Here is a 19,047-nt window from a genome sequence, read left to right as displayed (position 1 = left end):
TGAGAGGTCCCCAGGGAAACGACCTCTTCTCTTCTTCCCTGCTTCTCTCTTTGACAGAGAGCAGCAGGAGAGTGATGTCCTTTGGTGAGGTCTTGTTGAATCTGTCTGGGACTGTTCCGGAAGTAGGAAGAGTGGTCGGGGGTGGGGAGACAGCAGGAATGTTCTGGCCTGCTGCTCAGTGCCGGCGGGTGTGCTGAGAGGAGGGCCTCTGGACATCAAAGGTTCCTTTTGTCCCCTTCCGAGTGGCAGGGCAGCCCGGCCGCTGGTGATGACTCAGGCCTGGCCCTGACGTCACCCACGCCCGGCCACTGGCCTCCCTCTGCAGCCAGGAAACTGGCTGGGGAGTGGCACTCGCAGCTGCAGCAAATCTCAAAATAAGGAGGCGACCGCCTTTCTCCTGCTCTCCATCTCCCCCACAGCACACCTTTCTTTTCTTTTCCTCTTCTTCTTTTGTTTTAAAGCCTCATGGAAGGTTTCACGTGTAGATCAACTTTCAAAATGTAGCAAGTCAGAATGGGTGACATCATCAGAAAATTATGTGGAGCTGATCTCGACCAGAAGTGAAGAACCAGAGCAAGAAAGCGGTTGTAATTCCTGAGCCAGGGAGTTGGCAGCATCTGGGCTTCCGAGGAGCCAACGCCTCCGAGTAAGTGAAGGCCCACCTTCGGCCCCCCTTGCTCAGTGCCCTTCGCTGTGGTGCGCCATCTTGTTCCCGGACACCTGAGGCTTGGCAGGCCCAGCCCAGAGGGGGACGTGGGGATTGCCTTTGGGAGACCCTCTGAATACAGCCCCAAAGGGATCTGATCGCTCTCTTCTCCACAGGACCAGACAAGAACGCAAAAAAATTTTTTAAAAAGATATTAAGGCTAAAACTCTAGGGAAAATGGCCTAATCCAGTGCCTTTCCCTGTCAGCCCTCTTGTTTTATCTCTTCTTCCTCCTCTCGGCCAAGTACTCTGTTTCGGACTGCCAGAATGTTTGTTCAGAGTTCTGGATTGTTTGCTTCCTGGATCTCATACCGAGTGATCAGGCATAAAAATAAGCCCTGTTTTAGGCAAATATGTAACCTGTGCCGTCAAATGGTATTTTCACATTTAACCTGGTAAAAGATGGCAGCCCTAGAAAGAAAACGTCAACTACCTAGCTGCCTTTACAGAGCATGTTTCCGGTTTTTTCCGGTTGTTTCTGGTTGTTTCTAGTTGTTCTGGTGTGCGCACCTCCATTTTCTCATCACCCTGTTTACATAAGGCTTATTTTCATTCCTACTTGTACTATTACATCTGGGATGATATTAAACACAAAGACACATTACAATGTGACAGTTTTAACTTTGTCTAAAAACTCTTAGGTCTTTGCATAGCTATAATTTTACAAGCTCTGGAAGTTCCTACCCAAGAAAGTTAAGTCCCCAAGAGAAAAGTTTTAACGTGTACATAAGAACTGCAGAACACATCAGCATAGAAATTATACCCTAATTTTCCTGGTTTCTAAAGTCATCCCCTGGGTCAGCATCTGGTCTTTGTACAGCTTACTTAGCAGAGTAGGTCTGTTCTTCACAAATTCTATGTTTAAATGATTGGGGGATATATTTAAAAAATGACTCTTTTTAAAAAATATTATTTATATAAGCATATTATTATTACAAATCATGATTTTTCTTTATGCCCTTTACCCAGGCTATCCCTCCTTAAACCTCCCCCCGCCCACCCTGTTGAAAGGCAACAGGGAAGCTTGTCATTTACTGGAAAACTGGCACATTACTTTGGAAACTGACAACACCCGTTGGAAATTAACTATCACACTCTAACATATCTGATTTGTAGGTCTTAGATTTTATTTTTTTGTTTACTTTTCATATATCAGGTTGTCTTGACGTGAGGCTCTGCTGTACTACTGTTCCTCTGGCTGCAGGACCTGAACACTGTGACCACTAATTTGGTGAGTGTCATTTGTCCCTAACAGCTGCTTAAATTTAAGTCTACTAATTCTACTTTTTTGGTTTTGTTGTAAGATTTTTAAAAAGGGAAAACTGCACAGAGACTTCCACACACGATGATAACTGCTGTAATCAAAGAGGATATGTATTAGGATAGGCTAATTACCACAATAGATCCCAAAATGTGTAATGACTGAAACACAGTAAGAGTTTATTTCTCACTCACGTAACAGTGCAGGTCAGTGGGGCAATTCTCTTTCATGTATTCATTCAAAGACACAGGTTGAGGGAGGTTCTACCTTCTGCAGTGTGTGGTTTTAGGGGTCACTTGGGGGTGTCTCCACTCCCCAGTGGAAGAAGAGTGTGAAAAAGTCCACATGGAGGCGGGTGGGTGGCTCACTCAGGAGAGTGCAGTGCTAATAACACCAAGGCCACAGGTTCGGATCCTATATAGTGATGGCCAGTTAGCTCACTTGGGAGAGTGCAGTGCTGACAACACCAAGTCAAGGGTAAGATCCCCTTACTGATCATCTTTAAAAAAAAAAAAAAAAATAGCCCACGTGGGAGGTTTTTAAGGGCCATACCTAGAAGAGTTACACATCACTTCTACTCACATTCCATTGGCTAAAACTCAGTCACATGACCACAACTAACCACAAAGGAGTCTGGGAAATGTAGTCCCTGGTGGGGCAGCTACTTCCAGTGACAATTCTGGAGAATTTCTAGAGAAGACGTAGTTCTCTCTGGCACAGCATATAAAGGAATTTGGAGATGCTCAAGGATAAAGTTGCAGAATGGAGCAGTGGGAGAAGTTAAAAATTATCAGATATTTAGAATTCCCTGACTTTCTTAGGTAACATCTGGCCAAGTGGGCAAGGAGCAGTGGGGTAAGATTTCTCAAGACACCTCTCATGACATTCTGACCCTGAGCCTTCACATGAGCCATACTGCCAGTGGCCAGTGAACCAGGCAGGACATTCTTCCCCTTCTTTTACTTCCACGGTCCCCGTGGTCTAGGATCATTTTGGCTTTGATTCTTTTTCCTGGATCTAGTCATACTAGTTGGAATTGTCCAACAGAATTCTGCTCTACCCTACTGTGAGCCCCAGTAGTCTATAGGAAAGTTCATGGTTTCCTTAGCTCATGCTTCTGTCTGCTCCTGGGGGCTTTGGAAAGCTATCTTACCTGATCTGCTCCAGGTCTTGGGACACTTAATCGAAGGAGAAAAAACTTTGACTAAGGTAAGACCTTCAAACCAAGTTACTAGAGAAACATTTAAAAATAGACTAAAAAGGCTCAGGCTGGTGATATAAATGCTACCCAAAAGGATTTGATATGTAATTCTAGCTTTTTCTTTTCAAGAAAAGTTTTAAAACATTTACTAAAATAATGAGCAGTAAATTTATAAGCCCTGTTTGGAGAACCCTTAACTGTTTTTATACTTTATGTAGCCTTTTAGCCATTGTTGGTCTTGGTACAGAATTTCCTTTGCTGATAAATATCAGAAACCATATAGTGAGCACCTTATGATGCCTCTAACGTAAAGGGCTCCAATAAAAATAGACTAGAGTCTTTGTCTGAACTGCCTGGTACCTACTTCTCTAGTTTTGTCATCAATATCTAGCTAAACACTCTGGCTTCTGATAGAATTTTGCTCCTGGGTTTGACATTTCTGGCACCCACATCCATACCCTGAAGAGCATGCGTTGTCCATTGTGTAGGAAGGCCTGCTACTGGCCAATGTGACACAGCCTCTCAGATTTCTGACAGAGCCTATGCCTAGCCTGCTCTCCTATTATTGCTGCCTAGCCTCTGTCCAGTCCCCTCACATTGGGAGTGGACCGAGGAGGAGTGGAATAGAATAACAAGTTGATTTGTTGCAAAAATATTTCCACCTCTGAAAGTCCATTTTCCTGGGTTTTTGGGGACTAAAATTGTCTACTGAGCCAGGATCTGGCTGGGCTTGTGGACTAAGCTGAAGATAAGACCAGGTTGAATAGGGGGATACAGTGCCCTCAAGAAGGGAGCAGCCCAAGGAGTAGGTTGAGAACAAGTACCAGGTTTCAAAAGCTGGAGCTAAATGGGGACAGTCTGTTGCTACAAGTCCCAGCCTAACAGCTGGGAGGAAGGACAGAGCCTAAGACCACAGTCAAAGAGGAAAGATGTCAGGGTTCATTCATTTGGGAGACTGGTTAATCACAGCTTGTAAATTTCAACTACTATCTTATAGGACTCTTCAAATTACTAAGTACACAGGAATTGACATAGGGTTGGGGATGAGGGTTGACCTCCTGATTTCTCATTTCTAGCTGCATTGGTAAGACAGGAAGAGATGAGTGACTACCAAATCAGGTAACCAGAATTTTACCACCATCAACAGTTGGTGTTTGAAAGAAAGCCACAGATCCCCATGACCATGTCAGTGTTAGTACAGCACGCTGGATGACCTCACAGACAACACCAGCAAGGCAGGGTTGTGTACGAATACACATTTTAGCACTGTGGTATGGTGGTAAGCACAGCTGCCTTCCAGGTAAATACTTTCATATTCAACATGTTCCAAAAAAGCGTCAAAGTAGACACCACGGGGGGAAATGTTAGACTTTCTTGATCTTCCTTAACCTTAATTTTGTATTTTATTATTTTTTTCAATTTTCGTTATACATGAGGGGTATGGTTCAAATTTGGGGCACCATAGTCTTTTCAGAGCTTAGGTCATCTGAAGATCTTTGCCTGACCTTGTTGACTCACAATGAGCAGATGTGGATGGAGCATAGCAGTGTCACACAGGCTGCGCCTAGACCACTTGGTTATTTTAACCCCAGAGGTTTTGTAATTGTCATAGCTCAGAAGTGCAAGCTCCCTTTTCCCCCTGGGTCAGCAGTATGAATGCCCTGTTACTCCCTTTAGAGCATTTTGCAATAAGACCATGTCATATTCACCAAGGCTAAAAATTCATAGTAATAGGGCTTCATAATTTCTCATGCTGAAATCCCCTAATTTCTTGTCAAGAACCAACTTGGAAAACACCACACTGAAGACTTCAGGGTTTTGTTTTTAACTCAAGAAGCCTCTGGTTTTCATCAGAACTTAAAAGCTCCCTCCCACTTCTGAAATGGTATTTTTTAGAAATGTAATGCTGAGACTGTCAGAATAAGTAGCCTTTTATATGTGCAAAATGGTTTGGGCAACTCAGAAAAGTACATGTTAAGTCAAAGCATTGACAAAAATAATTACCATAGTTATGGTCAGCACTGGCATTTTGGCTTTTGATATTGCTATTAAGTATAATTATTTTTAAATTATTTTTATCTTTCTAAATTAACTTTCATCTGAAATTCTTAGCATGATTCCTAACTAGCCACAGCATGTGGTGTAAAGATTTCGAGAACATTTGGAAAAGTTTGATCTCAGAGGCCTGGGAGGCTTCTAATTTTATTCAGAGAGATGTTTGACCTGGGATTCACTGAAATCTTTGAGGGAGGATGGTTGAATCATCTCTCTGCCAAAAGAAGATGATTCCTGGCATTCTATGGGGCTCCCAGTGCTTTGGGACAAGGAGGCGTGGAAACCATTGCGTGGAAGCGTTGACTTTGGGTGGTGTCTCCCAAGACAGAGTGGGGCCCTTATCTTTGTCCAAAAGCCTTCAATCACGAGCTCAGCCTGCTTAGCGTTATGGGGTGGGGTGGAGGTGGGGCTTACACTGAGGCAACAAACATGAGCTCAACCCAAGAACAATAAAGATATCATTTAAACTGGGAACTCCCCTCCATGTCCCAGATGCTACAGGCTGTTATCCTAGAGTGTAGCAGGAAAGTAGAATCTAGTGAAAGGACTTTCTCATTGACCCAAATTTCTTGGCATTGACTATACCAAGGTACCTTGAAAAAGGGAGTGTAGCCTAAAACTGACCCCAGGCACAGGATTGAGCCTGTCTGTCATCTGATTACTCCGGCAGCAGCCAGGCCACGGCTGAGCGGGACTCTTAAGAGACCTCTTTTCCCTCTTTTTCACTCTATATGAAGCAAATTTTTTTTTTTTTTCTTTTAATAAAAATTATCATTGTTTTTCAAATAAAAACAACCATACTAGTCACTGTGCAAAATCTGGAAAATACAGAAAAAATAAATAAAATAAAAATAAAAATGACCAGTAAGCCAACAATCGAGTCATAATTCAATATTAACATTTTGATGTATTTCTTTCCAATGTTTTTTTTCTTCTTCTTTTAAAAATTGTTAAGATGACGTTTTGTTCCCCCTCCCCCCCATTTAACATAATGTTGTAAACATTTCTCCAAATCATTAATTGGTCTTTGAAGACAAGATTTTTAATGTATCTGTTTCCATTGTGCAGATACATCTTAATTTATCCATTCTTTTTTTGATGAATATTTTGATTGCTTCTAGTGTTCTACTGTTATAAATATATGAACATTCTTGTAGATAAGTCTTTGTGGACCTCATAGGGAAAATTCCTAGAAGTTGAATCACTAGGTCAAATGACCTGTTTTTAAAGTTCCTGATGCATATGGGTAAATTAGCCTCTGGAAAGGTACAAGTGTCTATTTCAAAATCATGGTCCCCTTTAGTTTCTTATATTAAAATGCATGCTTCTAGGCCCCCATCGCAGAAGCTCTGAAGAGGGGCCCCAGGAGTATGCATTTTAATCAATCCTCCCAATTCTTATGCACCTTAAATCCTGAGAACTATTGACATATTGCATTCAGTTCAATAAACATCCAATTCAGCAAACACTTATGAGAAAAAAGTTAAGGACCATGAGCTAGTATACCTAAACCAGAATTTAACTTAAGGCCTTTTTTTGGCTTCTGAATTTTAGATTTTCCCTAAACCATGGTATGGTAAAGTAAAAAGATTATTAGCTAGAGAGTCAGGAAACCTTATCATAAATATGAGATCACTGAGGCCCAAAATGGTTTCTTTACTTCCTGGTGGTCACTCAGAGATTTAGTGGCAGAGATTGAACTAGACAAAGGGCCCAGAGCCACCCAACCTCTGGGAAGCAGACAAAAAGCACTAACAAGAAGACTAACTCCTGAAGTGACCCCCTGCCTCAGCCAGGGAACTTTTATCTGCCTTCTGATCGGCAGGGCCATATCTCAGGACACATGGGAGCAGCCCAGACCCAGCAAGGGGCCCAGGTGCCCATCTTGGTCACCTGATGAGGCCAGACCACTATGTATCCTGAGCCCTGAGGTGGAAGTGCTGAAGCTAGACATAGAGGAGCCTTGCAGAGAACATCTGCAAGATCCATGCCACAAGAGCAGCGTAAGAGATGGGGTCTAGAGTCAGAAACCAAGACAGCAGAGTGTGGTCAGGGCACGTTCCAGACTAAAACAGGTCGGCAAATTTTAGGTGAAGCCATGAGTTAAAAAGAAGACAAAGCAAGAGCTAGAGGAAAGCTGCAGTGGATTCCACCTCAAGGATGGGGACCCACGGTATAACTTCACAGGCGAGGGAGGTTCATGCCTGGAGCTGTGCCTGCCCTCGTAAATCTGAACGGTGCTGTGTGCTGGGCTGCCTTCTGACAGAAGCTAAGTAGGAGCAATGGGCCAGAGAGGAGGGATCTGAAGATGGAAATTCAGAAAACAGTGGAAGAAACAATCATAGCAGAGAACGTAGTGAACAAACAAACAAAGTTTTAGTATTCTCACCACCTTCTAAGAGGAAGTGTGACTATCCATCCTGCCTGCATGACCCTGCCGAAACCCATCAGACCACATCCACTGATCGCCTGCTGGTCTCTGACTGCCTGTGCCCCCTCTCATTCTACGACCCCAACTTCTGGAGGGCCAGCCTCTCACCATATGACTTTCAAGTTCTACCTTCAGAGACTGCTCAGGTCCTGACAGTCCCCACTTCATGTTCAGGTTCTATAAATCACCATTTAGTTTCCTCCATGCAGACATCCATGTCGATCCCCTGTGACAGCACCTGGTGAAGCACAAGAGCCAGAACCCAAAGGAGCACCTCAGCTGTACCAATCCCACGTGCTTAGACACCAGGGAATTTGCCTGTGGTCACCAGGTTCACTGCTTCTGGGCACACTTCTACTGTCTCATGGCTCTCCCCACTTAGGGTCCCTACTCTCCTGACTCTTGGCTCCCTGGTCTGAACTTGTAGATCAGAGTCATGATGAGTATGGATTCCGGCAATGTCTCCTACCTGCCTTGAATCAGAGGTGTAACAGATGGAGGGTGACTTTCCAAGAATGGCTGGGGCAGTTTGAGTCCTCACTATAACGTTCGTTCTGTGCAAGGCCCATCACCCTATTGTCTGCTCAACTTCCTTGACCAAGGCACCTTCTGATACTTAGAAGTGCTCACTGATCAAAGGACCTGGATCCCTGGATCAGGAAGTTCTATGTAATGATAAGTCTAGATCTAAGCCCCCCCAGGAGATAGAAACTGAAGTTCCATGACATCCAGACTAGATGCCCACATGTTGCTGGATAGTCTTGGGCAGGCATGGAGTAGGAAGTCCAAAGGCAAAAAGTGGTCATTGGGTCCTAAGATTCGATAAGTGCCACTGGTGGTCCCACCCTTACCTGTCTGTGTTGGCTCCATGTTCCACATCTCCTCGCACTACACTAATAGCTAACTAACCTTAGGAATAAAAAGCATTCACACAGTCTCTGTCCTAAGCTGCAGGAGGACCCTGGCCCAGGCAAGCTCTGTCCCTGCCCCATGGCTGTCATATTACCTTCCCTACTCCATAGGAGCATGTGTCACTGGTATCAAGTCTGCCTGCTGGGCCAAGAGGCTCGGTGTCCCCAGATGGCAATGTCCTACCACTGTAGTCAGGAGCAACTGGGCACACCTGAAGGCTCACCACACATCCAGAGAGACCACCCCATTTTCCATCTAAATGCCAGACATCCCAAATTGCTGTGTAGACAGCTATCAGGAAAACTAGAATAGTGAGAGACAGTTGAGGCCACCCCACCCAAGCTCTGAGGGCCCCAAACTTTACTGCCATCTCAGCTGTGGACCATCAAAAGGAGCCCCTCCACATCTATTAGGATGGCTAAAATTAAAAATACTGATGTTAGCAAATGCTGGCGAGGATATGGAAAAACTGGATGTCTCATATACAGCCGGTGGAAATATAAAATGGAACAGCTACTCTAGGAAACAGCTTGGCAGTTTCTCGTGAAGCTAACTGTATATTTACCATACAATCCAGCAATCCTACTCCTGGGTGTGTACACAAGAGAAAGGAAGACTTATGTTCACGCATTAACCTGGACACAAATGTTCATAGCAGCTTTATTTGTGCTAGCTAAAAACTGGAAACTAGTGAACTGTCCTTCAACAAATGTGAGTGGATGACAAGCTGTGGCACATCCACACCTTGGAATACTATTCAGCAATGAAAAGACACACACTCTTTACATACAACTTGAAGGGATCACAAGGGCATCATGCTGGGTGAAAGAAAGCCAATCTCAAAGGGTTACGTCCTATATGATTCCATTTTAGTACATTCTCAAAGTGATAAAATTATGGAGATAGAGAACAGATCAGTAGGTTAGGCGTTAGGGGGAAGGGTGTGACTATAAAGAGGTAGCACAGGGAATTGTGGTGATAAATAGTTCTGTATCTTGTGATGAGTAACTCCAATCTACACCTGTGATAACATTTCATAGAACTATGGACACATACACACATGCGCACATGCACATACACGGAGCATATGTTAAAAACTGGTGAAATGAAATAAGATCTGTACCTGAGTTAATAGCGTTATATCAATGTCCGTTTCTTGGTTTAGACAATGTGCTGCAGTTATGAAAGACGTCACTAGGGAAAGCTGGATAAAGTATACATTCACTGTACTTTTTTTGCAACTTCTTATGAATCTTATGCTATTTCAAAAAAAGGTATCAAAAGAAACTTTTTAAAAGTCTTTAAAAATAAGTTTATAGAACAGGCAGTGCTCCCCACCCCTGGAGAGGGAAATTCATCCACTGGCATCTCTTTTATGAGCAATTCCCATTGTTTATTTTGCCGCCTTCTAATTTGTGGTTAGGGTGCTACAGTGTCCTGGTGGCTTTGGCCTCACCCTCTGCTTTTCAGACAGCCCATCTCTGATGGAATCAAAGCTCAAGTATTCCAGCATTGTGTGTGAATATGCCCCCTTTGCCCTCCCTGAGACTGTATCTTCAAAGCTAGGTAAAGACTCCGAGATCTAAGACATGGTCTCACGGTTAAAATTGAGGACAAATCATCCTTCTCGCCCCTGCCCAGTAATTTCTTTTCTGGAATACCTTTTTGTCTGCTCTGCTCTTCATACAGATTATTCTCTTCACCTTCCCCAAATGGCTTCTCCTTCAATAGAAGGAGATTAACCCTTCTTTGCCCCCTTTCAATCTCATTCAGCTGAGGGCTTTCCTCTAACAGCACTGCTCTCTCCCGGCTTGTGCTGCAGCTGAATGTGAGATGGCTGCCCTCCCTTTGAAGCTTTTACGCCTCTGTCAAACACCTTTTTGCCAGACTTGGCCCTCAAAAGACAGTTTTGAAATCAGATTTATCGTGAGCTGCCTGGGTTTGCAGTATGGAATTGCACAACGCCATGGGCATTTAGGTCAAGGGGGACTCACTGCGCTCACTACCTTCAGAGCCCTATCTTCATAAAACTCGAGCTTTATTTACTCCCCTGCTCTGCAAGGGGTCCCCAGCATCACCTAAGATTGAGGTTGAGCATATGGGCTAAAGCCTATGCGGCATCCTGTCCGGATGTGACAATACGTTCACAAGCCACGGTTCCCCCAGGACTGGCTTCAGCCCCCACTTTCCTGCCATGCCTTATTTATTTAGGGGGATTCATCTCAAGAGACTCTGGTGAGAGGGACAGAGGTGTGCATTTCTTCGGCCTGGCTGTGAGTTATGATCAGGACAGAGTGCTAGAAAGGTGACAATTTGAATTGTTGACTTTCTGTAGGCGTTGGTGAATCTCCTAGTTTTGCACCTTTTGGTTTCGAAACCATACTGAACAACGGAAAATGAAACCTGCAACTTATATTTAGCTGTTCGTGCTAACTCATGAGATTATTTTTTTGCAAACCAAATAGGATAAAGGCTACTTCAGCTGGCTAAACTTAGTCTGATTGACTTAATATAGCAATCAAGACTGGTTCCCTGGTACTTACCAAGTTACACTTGGTCCCAGGTGATATTTTGACCAATATTTACTATTTTGCTGAAAATTACATTTAGTTGAGCTTTTAAAAATAATATATTGTTCTGAGAGGAATTTGGAAACCTGTCATAAACCCTCTATTCTGGCATCTATTTGTCAATTTACTTTATCATTTACTAAGTATCTATCTAAGTGACAGCTTGGATTTTTTTTTTTTTTAATTGAGCCAGTGCGTTGAATTACAAGAGCAGAATACTAGAAATTAAGGAATATGGCTTCTATCCTGGGGTCTTTAGATATGACACTTACTCCTTAAACCTCATTTTCTTCTCCCTCAGAGAAAGGGTTTAGGTGGCATTCTCTAAAGCAACTACCCGTCCTACAGTTCTCTGAAACACATTCTGCCATTGAGGGCCCAAGGAAATGTTGAGGCACTTTCTAGAGACAGTAATGTTGTTATCAGGACACTCTTATTTATGTCTCCCCTTTCCCTGTTCTAGGAAGGACAGGATTACACAAAGCTCTGTGGTCTGCTTGCCAGGCAGCTTTAGGCTCCCCGCAGAAAATGAGTGATTAAGTCCTTGAAAGACTTCCATAGATGTTTTCAGCTCCCAGGTCCATTTCTTAACACATGGAGCAAGTTTCCCGATTTTAGGAAGTGGCTTCATGATACAAAGCTAAAGATTCCATGATAGTGTGGGAGTAGAAAAAGGCCCCCCAAGGCTGATGTGAGTGAGTCGAGATCATGTCCTTAATGAGCCCCTCCATTGCAACAGGCAAGGTCTAGGTGCCATGGCGGGTGTAAAGATCTTGCAGAAGGCAAGCCAGAGACATGGGTAAAGGTAGATAATCCAATACAACAAAAATAGATTGTGCATTTATCTTTAGTCCGAAGGAAGTAAAGACTCACTGAAGTTTGTTAAGCTGCTCTGGCTGAGAAGAGGTGCATTGTTGTGGCCCCTCTGAGCTGCAAAGTCCTTTATCTGACAGAAAAGAAAGCAAGTTTGTTTCCAAGTTAAGTCTTGGAATATTTGTTGCCCAGTATGAAGAAAGATACAAGGAGAAGATTATGCTCTCCCATGAGGTGGATTTTATGAATCTGTAAGAATTCTTCTTTCTCCAACTTCATTCACATACCCTTTCTCACTTTTCTACCTAGTTGCCAGTCTCTCAGAAAGAAGACAGCTTGCTTTCTTGTTGAGTATGTATTTTGCCAGTTCGGGATCCAGGAGAACCTTTGTTTTATTTGCTCTCCATTTGGTGAGTGGCAAGCAGTCATGGCAACAAGTGAACATGTGGTTAGGGATGTAGGGACGCTCTCGATCTCTCCGTGGGCATTCAAGGTCATTATCAGTGCCGAGTTTCAAATGTACAGAGAAACGAAAGCAAGAAACTATTCTGTTGCTAAAGCTGAGCTAGATATATCCATAATGGTGGTGACGCCTGTTGAGGATATTCCCACAGGACGGTCTGAGTTGAATTAGGATGGGGTGGGATATTGTCCACCACAGTCTCTTTTATAGCCCTAAATCATTTAGCACTTTTTCTTTAAAAAAACAAAAACAAAAACCACAGTTTATGTTTCCCTTCTTCCAGCTCTTTCCTGGAGGGTGACCTCAATTTGGTCCCCTAGGCTTGCTGCCTGATCTTTGCATTAGGTGCATACTCCTTTCCCACATCTTACACAGATGCTAATGGTCGGAAGTGAGAAAGCTAGTGTCCAAGAACTGGAGGAGCCTCCCTGGAATTCAGCTCCTCAGGCATGTCTATGTAGCCAACCTTTCATTCTACTGCCTGGTGAACACTGAGCAAGATAATCCTCCTCTCATATTCCCAGGCAGGGTGAGCTGGTTGCTTAGAAAGCCCTCTTTGAGAGCCATCTGGTTGGCATATAAAATTACTGCCAATGAAGCAAGATAGTCTCCTGGCCACATACAGCACGAGAGAGGAGACCTGGAGTTCAGCTCTTGGCCTACCCGACCCAGAAAGCAAGCTGGGCTGGATGTTTTAGAATCACAAATTTTCAGAGCTGTAAGGGACCTTAGACAGGGGGAAAATGAGCAGATGTTAACATATAGAGTCACTCATTAAAATGATACATTTAAAACACTAAATTTGGTTGAGGAAAATCTCTTACTCAAAAGTAAGGCTCTTAAAAATATGTTGGGGAAGGAACTCATAATACCTACTTAGTTTATCTGTTTAGGAGAAAAGAAAAATACTATTTGTGAGTTGAAAGCAGTTCAGTCTTGATGGTTACACTGATTTTTCCTTAATAATTTAGATTAGGACAGTACAACAACCTGATAAGAAATTTATTAACAAATGCTGAATATAGTAGGTGTAAAAGGAAATGAGCTATAATTTTTAATACAGAGAATGGGTAAACTCACTTATTAAGTGTGTGATCTCGGGCAAATCACCACCTTTCAGCCTCAGTTTCCTCATGTGTAATATGGAAAAACTGAACTTCATTTTGTGAAATCTTTGCCCAAATAGAAATGTAAGATTTTTCCACTTATTTTGCCTCATAAAACATTTCCAACTTATGACAAATCTCCTACCAAAAGTTGTACTCTGCTTTCTACGCTTAACTGCCCAACATGGTCTTGTTGATTCTCTTTTTTGATTAGAATAGCCTAACCTGATAACAAATTTACACACAAACGTTGACCATCTCTATTACACGTAAAAGGAAACCAGCTGTAATTTTTAATGCAGTGAATGGCGTAAAGAAATGTGCAAACCAATCCAAGTGTTTATAAACCAAGGATTCCTCTGGGACTCAGCGCCCTGACTTTATATGTTTTTTCAAAACAGAGAGAGTTGGCTTTGTTCACACTTGAATTATGTACTTTACATATGCCATGCAATTTAACTTTAACCCACAGGACTGAAAATAAAATTAGCTCAGACTGCAAAACGAGACCAACACGAGCAAGTAAGAATGTTAATCAAAGTGAAAGACTTGCCCCTCACTGCTAGCTCTGTCCTTCTACAGCCTGCTCCTGCAAGATTATCTCGGGTTCCTTGTGCTTAACTCACCAAAATGGCAGAAACAGGCTAAAATTTTCATTGTGGGAAAGGGATTTTTCTTTTGAAGTAACGTTTGTGCATATGCCCTGAGGAGGTTGATGAGGGACACGTACTTTTTAAAAAACATAAGTGAATGCACACTCTTGCCACTTGTAATCTTGACAAAGCTTAAGTAATTCAGGCCTAAGTGTGGTTTTTTAAAAGTACAGAACAGGATTTACTAGTTAAGAATGTCTGCCTAAACAAGCTCATCCCTCTGAATATTGTCAGCTATAGTTCATATTTGTTTAACCCAAGCAGGTTTGGTAAACGTACCACGTTTCTCACTGAGTGTTTTGGAACATCACAAAATAAACCAACACATGGCTATTAGGTTCATTTTGACAGAGGGTAGACAGAGAACTCCACGGGGTGGTTTGGAAACCACTTGCCCTGGCATCTGGCTTATAAGTACCAGTAGGGGACCCGACCACATTCACCACCCTTCCCTGTAAAGGGGGTGTAACAATATTCCCTCATCTCCTGGGAGCCTGATATGGATTACTGTCGCTGTCGCTGTCATTTATTATCCCAGAGGAGGCAGCGACTTAGTCCTACATGGCCAGAGTTGATTCCATATTGTGTATCTTTAGCCTACATAATACTAATTTGTGAGTATTTGAACATGAATGTCTAGCTTTCAGATGTCATTAATGGGGAATGTCTCAACAGATACTAAGAGCATCAAATGCCTAGGTGTTTGCTTCAATCCCTTCAACCCCACTCTAAGGACCCTGCTTTATAGATGACCGTATATTAAACTGGTGCCTTTAACTCAGCGTGATAGCCTCTCTAATTCTCGACCCCCATGGTAAAGGAGGAATTGGCCTAAGGACACTCCATTCTAATTTTCTGTCGCTGTCAATGCTATCCAGAGCTCATAGAGCAATGATGTGGGGGTGGGGAAGATGGTTCCACCATTGGTGTTAGACCAGGAGCTACTGTTTTTGTTACAGCCACATTTATTTCTGGAGTAGTTGTGGGAGAGAGATGAGCTCCAAAGAGAAGAGGACTCGCTGTGGTTCAGGTATGACCCACCATCTGGACAACCCAACTCAGATACTTTAAAGTGTATGGATAGAGGTGGGCAGGGTACTTTGTACACATTAAGCTAAAAATCACTTATGTTCTGGGGAAAATGATAGAATGAGAGCCAGAAACAAAAGATCCAGTTGTAAAACCTGGTACCTAAGTTATGATGTTTGAATATATTTTCTTCTTTAAAAAATTTCTGGGGAACTTGAATGTTTTGCTAACCTGATTAGTTTTAGCCAGTCCTTGAAGAAAATAGACACTGAAAAACCAGCAATCCTAGAAAATATTAATTTATTTTTGCATGTATTAAAATTAATTAACATTAGTATATTCAGTGATGCAATAGACAATGACGACTTTTGGAGAAATAAGAAGAAAAATCTAAATATTATATATTCAAAATCAGTCTCACAACATTTTATAAAAATGTTGGCTTACATCCAGGATCTAAGGGTGTGGGTGGGTATGGTTTCTTTGTAGCTAAAGAAATAGAGTGAAAAAGAATTTATTCCATTTACTCAAAAAATAAAAGCCTTCTTGTTTTATACAGCATGGTAGATAAAATGCTTTTCTGTATTTTACCTGCCGGTAGGATCTGGAGGAAATTTTTCTAGCAAGCTATGCTGTTTTCCTCTTTGGGGACATGATGACACTGGTTTTGTAGCAAAACAGTATTTGCTTATTAGGCATTTCTTAAAAATCCTGAATAAGCAGCTCTTTCAACAGTTTTTGTTCCACATGTTAAACATTTCATTGCAATTTGAGCTTCAATTCTGTGTGTGTGCGTGTGTGTGTTGATGGAAGAAATGAACAGGAGTGCATAAGAATTCTTGAAGATTTTTTATTTAAAATATTAATTCCTCACACTTATATATTGGAGTCTCTACAGAAGGTGATTCCAATTTATTATATATGGCCAAACTAGATCCCATCAATCTTGAGCAGTGGGGGTAGGGAGGTGGTGTTGAAGAAGATATGAAATTTGGCATTGGAGTAGATGAGATTTAATTTTCGGAAAACATTTCACTCATAAAACGGATAGCAACCCAGTGTCAGCCCTGACCTCCTGATGTCAATGTCATTGTGCAAGCATAGCTAAAATAAGCCTCAAAGTAAAACAAAGAAACATTGCATCTCAGCACAACACAATTTCTTCTCTTACAGTATGCACTATCTATAGCCTTTTGGTATTCCGATTAATGACTAGTTACTTTAAAATTTAGCTTTTGGAGGGGGAGGGAGAAGAAAATCATTTTGCGTTTTATGTTCTGGGCACATACAGCATGCTGCTGTAAGTCTTAGTATTATTTAGGTCAGTATCCTTAAGGATAGCTTTTATCATTCATGACGGTCAGCTATACATCCAAAGTAACTCAGCATCAATTTATCTTTCTGTACTGATTTTTTCCACTCCTAAGTTTAAGAAAATTCATTCACATTTTAATAAAATTCTGTCTGAGGCGGTATCTGCTGTTCTGTACTGCAGATACATTTAGCAGGATACATTTACACTGCTCGTGGTTAAAGGTTACAGCACAGATACAGACAGCTGATCATGCATTCTTCTACAAGCCTGCCGGCACCATTTAGGATTTTGAAAAATAATCTAGAAATGCTATACCCTTTATCAGAATTATTCTTTACTTTGCAATAGCTTAACGGTTTTGGGTTTTTTGTTTTTAGCAAATCTATGAAATTAACAGTCTACAAAATACATCCCAGACCAGATACATACTGTATTGAAAGCTTTCTTCAAGAAGAGGATATGACAGTAATTCACTCCAGCTTATTTTCTTCCTTAGCAAAAGACTCGTTTGATTCTCAGAAGCAGAAGGACACATTCATTGTGCAGCAGCTCTGCTTAAGTGTACGAAATGCCTTCTACTGTCTGGTTGCAGAATTTGGAGTTTGCGAAACAGTGTTTAGTGATTGGGCTCATCTTGCATCACCAGTTGATGACATTTTTCTTTGTTCCCTCCTACCCAGTTGAACCAAGACTCTGAGGCTGATATGCAATGTCACTTACAACATTAATCAGATACTGCATTTAAGGTGAGCCGTCCCTTGCCTCCCCTCCCCTAGTGCTCGTGTGCTGCATGCAGCGCATATCTTGCCTCTGCGAGCCTAAGATGGCAGGCAGGATTAGCTGTGCTTGTGCTGTGTGTGCATGCTGTGTGTAGAATTCATTACACGTTGCCTAGTATTTCAGATGTGAGTATGTAAATGCTCTGTATGCCATATCATCTGGTAGCAAAGTGTGTTTTTGCCTTATTACAGCCTTAGCTATTTCAACATCACCTTTCATCTCCGATTCATTTCTGGATATTTGCTTTTCAGCACATTCAAAATACGATTTTACCTTTTTTTTTTTTTATCAAAGCCAAAAAACCCCATAAAACCCTAAAAACAAAAACAACAACAAAACTCTGCTACCAGATGGTGTCCCCCTTTCTTCTTGCATTTGCTGTCTTTTAAATAATGTATGTTGTATTGTTAATTAATGTGAATATCAAATTAAACACTTGAAACTTACATGTTTATTATGCAAGTAGGAGGCAAGGTGGAATCTATTTTTAACTCTTATGCACTCTGTTGTGTGCAAGCAACTTGGGTTCTCAAATTTGTATTTTCAGTGCTGGTATCAGTGGTTTGATTTTCAGCAAATGTGACAGTGGCCTTTGCAGTGGTCAGCTCCGAGCTTTGAACTCTCAGAGGAGGAATGGGAACAAATTCAATACACCACCTCCTTGGCTGCAGCCTCAGAGAAACCTTGGATGAGAAACTTCTTTTTTCAATCCTGTTTTCCTGTTGATAAATTCAGTTCTCGTGATCACAGTACATTCAAGCTGCGTATGATTTTTTGTGTGTGTGACAATTGCATCTAAAACTTGTGAGCAAGAAGACGGAGAAATCAGTTGGTCTCCATCGCTTTACATAAAAATGGCTGAGTGTCTTGTGATGCTAGCCCTGCATTAAGTGAGACACACAGGTAGGTTGAAATTTGCATGTTTTATAGATTTTTTTGAGCCATGCAGCAAGAACACTAGATGTATTAAAATATGATTTTTAAAATAAAAATTAAATAAGACAGTTGTAATCTTTTGAGGGGAGGGTATTAAATTGGATACCCTCTCCTATTCAGATACTATATAAATATGTAGCTTTTATAAACTAATAAGATGATTCTGCTATAAAAGTGAGATGATTCCTTTTTTAAAAATTCATATATATGATAGGTGTGGCGCCTTAAACAACAAAGAATTTTCTTAAAAGTCTGATGATTCTGCTGCATTTTAACTTGAAACTAAAAATAAATAGATTTCTGGAGATAATTTCAAAGAGCGCAAACAAGCTTAATAAGAAATATTTTAAATATTTAAATTTTAAGAAGCGGTCTTTAAACGTGTTATATGAAAGATGGAAATAAAAACTTATTTGCTTCTAAAATCAATTTTTAGTAATATACAAAAATAAATGCATTATTTGTAGATATTTAATTTAGGGGGATGAGGAGTTAAAATTTTTAAAGGGGGAAATATTAAATATAGATGACCCTGTTAGAAGAAACAGAGCTTCACTAAATGAAACTGAGTCCCTAGAATGGTTCATTGCAGACCATACAGCTATAGTTCTATAAGCACCAAATTCTGGCACTTTTCAAAATAATGTTATGAGCTCTTTCCTATGAACTTACCTTCTCAATTATATTTTAGTTTCAAATTAACACGGGGCCAGTACCTGTTTCCTTGGCAACCAAATCGTACTTAAAAATGCAACAACAGATATGCAAAAGAATGTCTTAAAAAAAGAAACAAATGTTTAATGAAAATTTTACAGT

At 41.4% G+C, this 19,047-nt stretch overlaps 1 protein-coding gene across 6 annotated transcripts in view; it reads left to right on the top strand.

Annotated features, from left to right (window-relative positions):
* Positions 1 to 313: 313 nt before the first annotated feature.
* Positions 314 to 19,047, top strand: part of ZBTB38 (zinc finger and BTB domain containing 38) — a 72,981-nt gene continuing 54,247 nt past the window's right edge. For 4 of the 6 annotated variants that reach the window (XR_010024925.1, XM_063115140.1, XM_063115141.1 and 1 more), the window contains exons 1-5: positions 314 to 646; positions 1,863 to 1,937; positions 15,131 to 15,201; positions 17,196 to 17,261; positions 17,843 to 18,198. The gene's annotated coding sequence lies outside the window, so the exon portion shown is untranslated. The remainder of the gene's footprint in view (positions 647 to 1,862; positions 1,938 to 15,130; positions 15,202 to 17,195; positions 17,262 to 17,842; positions 18,199 to 19,047) is intronic. The other 2 variants (XM_063115142.1, XM_063115144.1) reach the window with 2 other exon arrangements.

Source organism: Cynocephalus volans, chromosome 11, assembly GCF_027409185.1.
Source record: "Cynocephalus volans isolate mCynVol1 chromosome 11, mCynVol1.pri, whole genome shotgun sequence".
Taxonomy (NCBI): Eukaryota; Metazoa; Chordata; class Mammalia; order Dermoptera; family Cynocephalidae; genus Cynocephalus; species Cynocephalus volans.
Note: the sequence above shows the minus strand (reverse complement) of the source record. Positions and strands in the feature narration are given on the sequence as shown.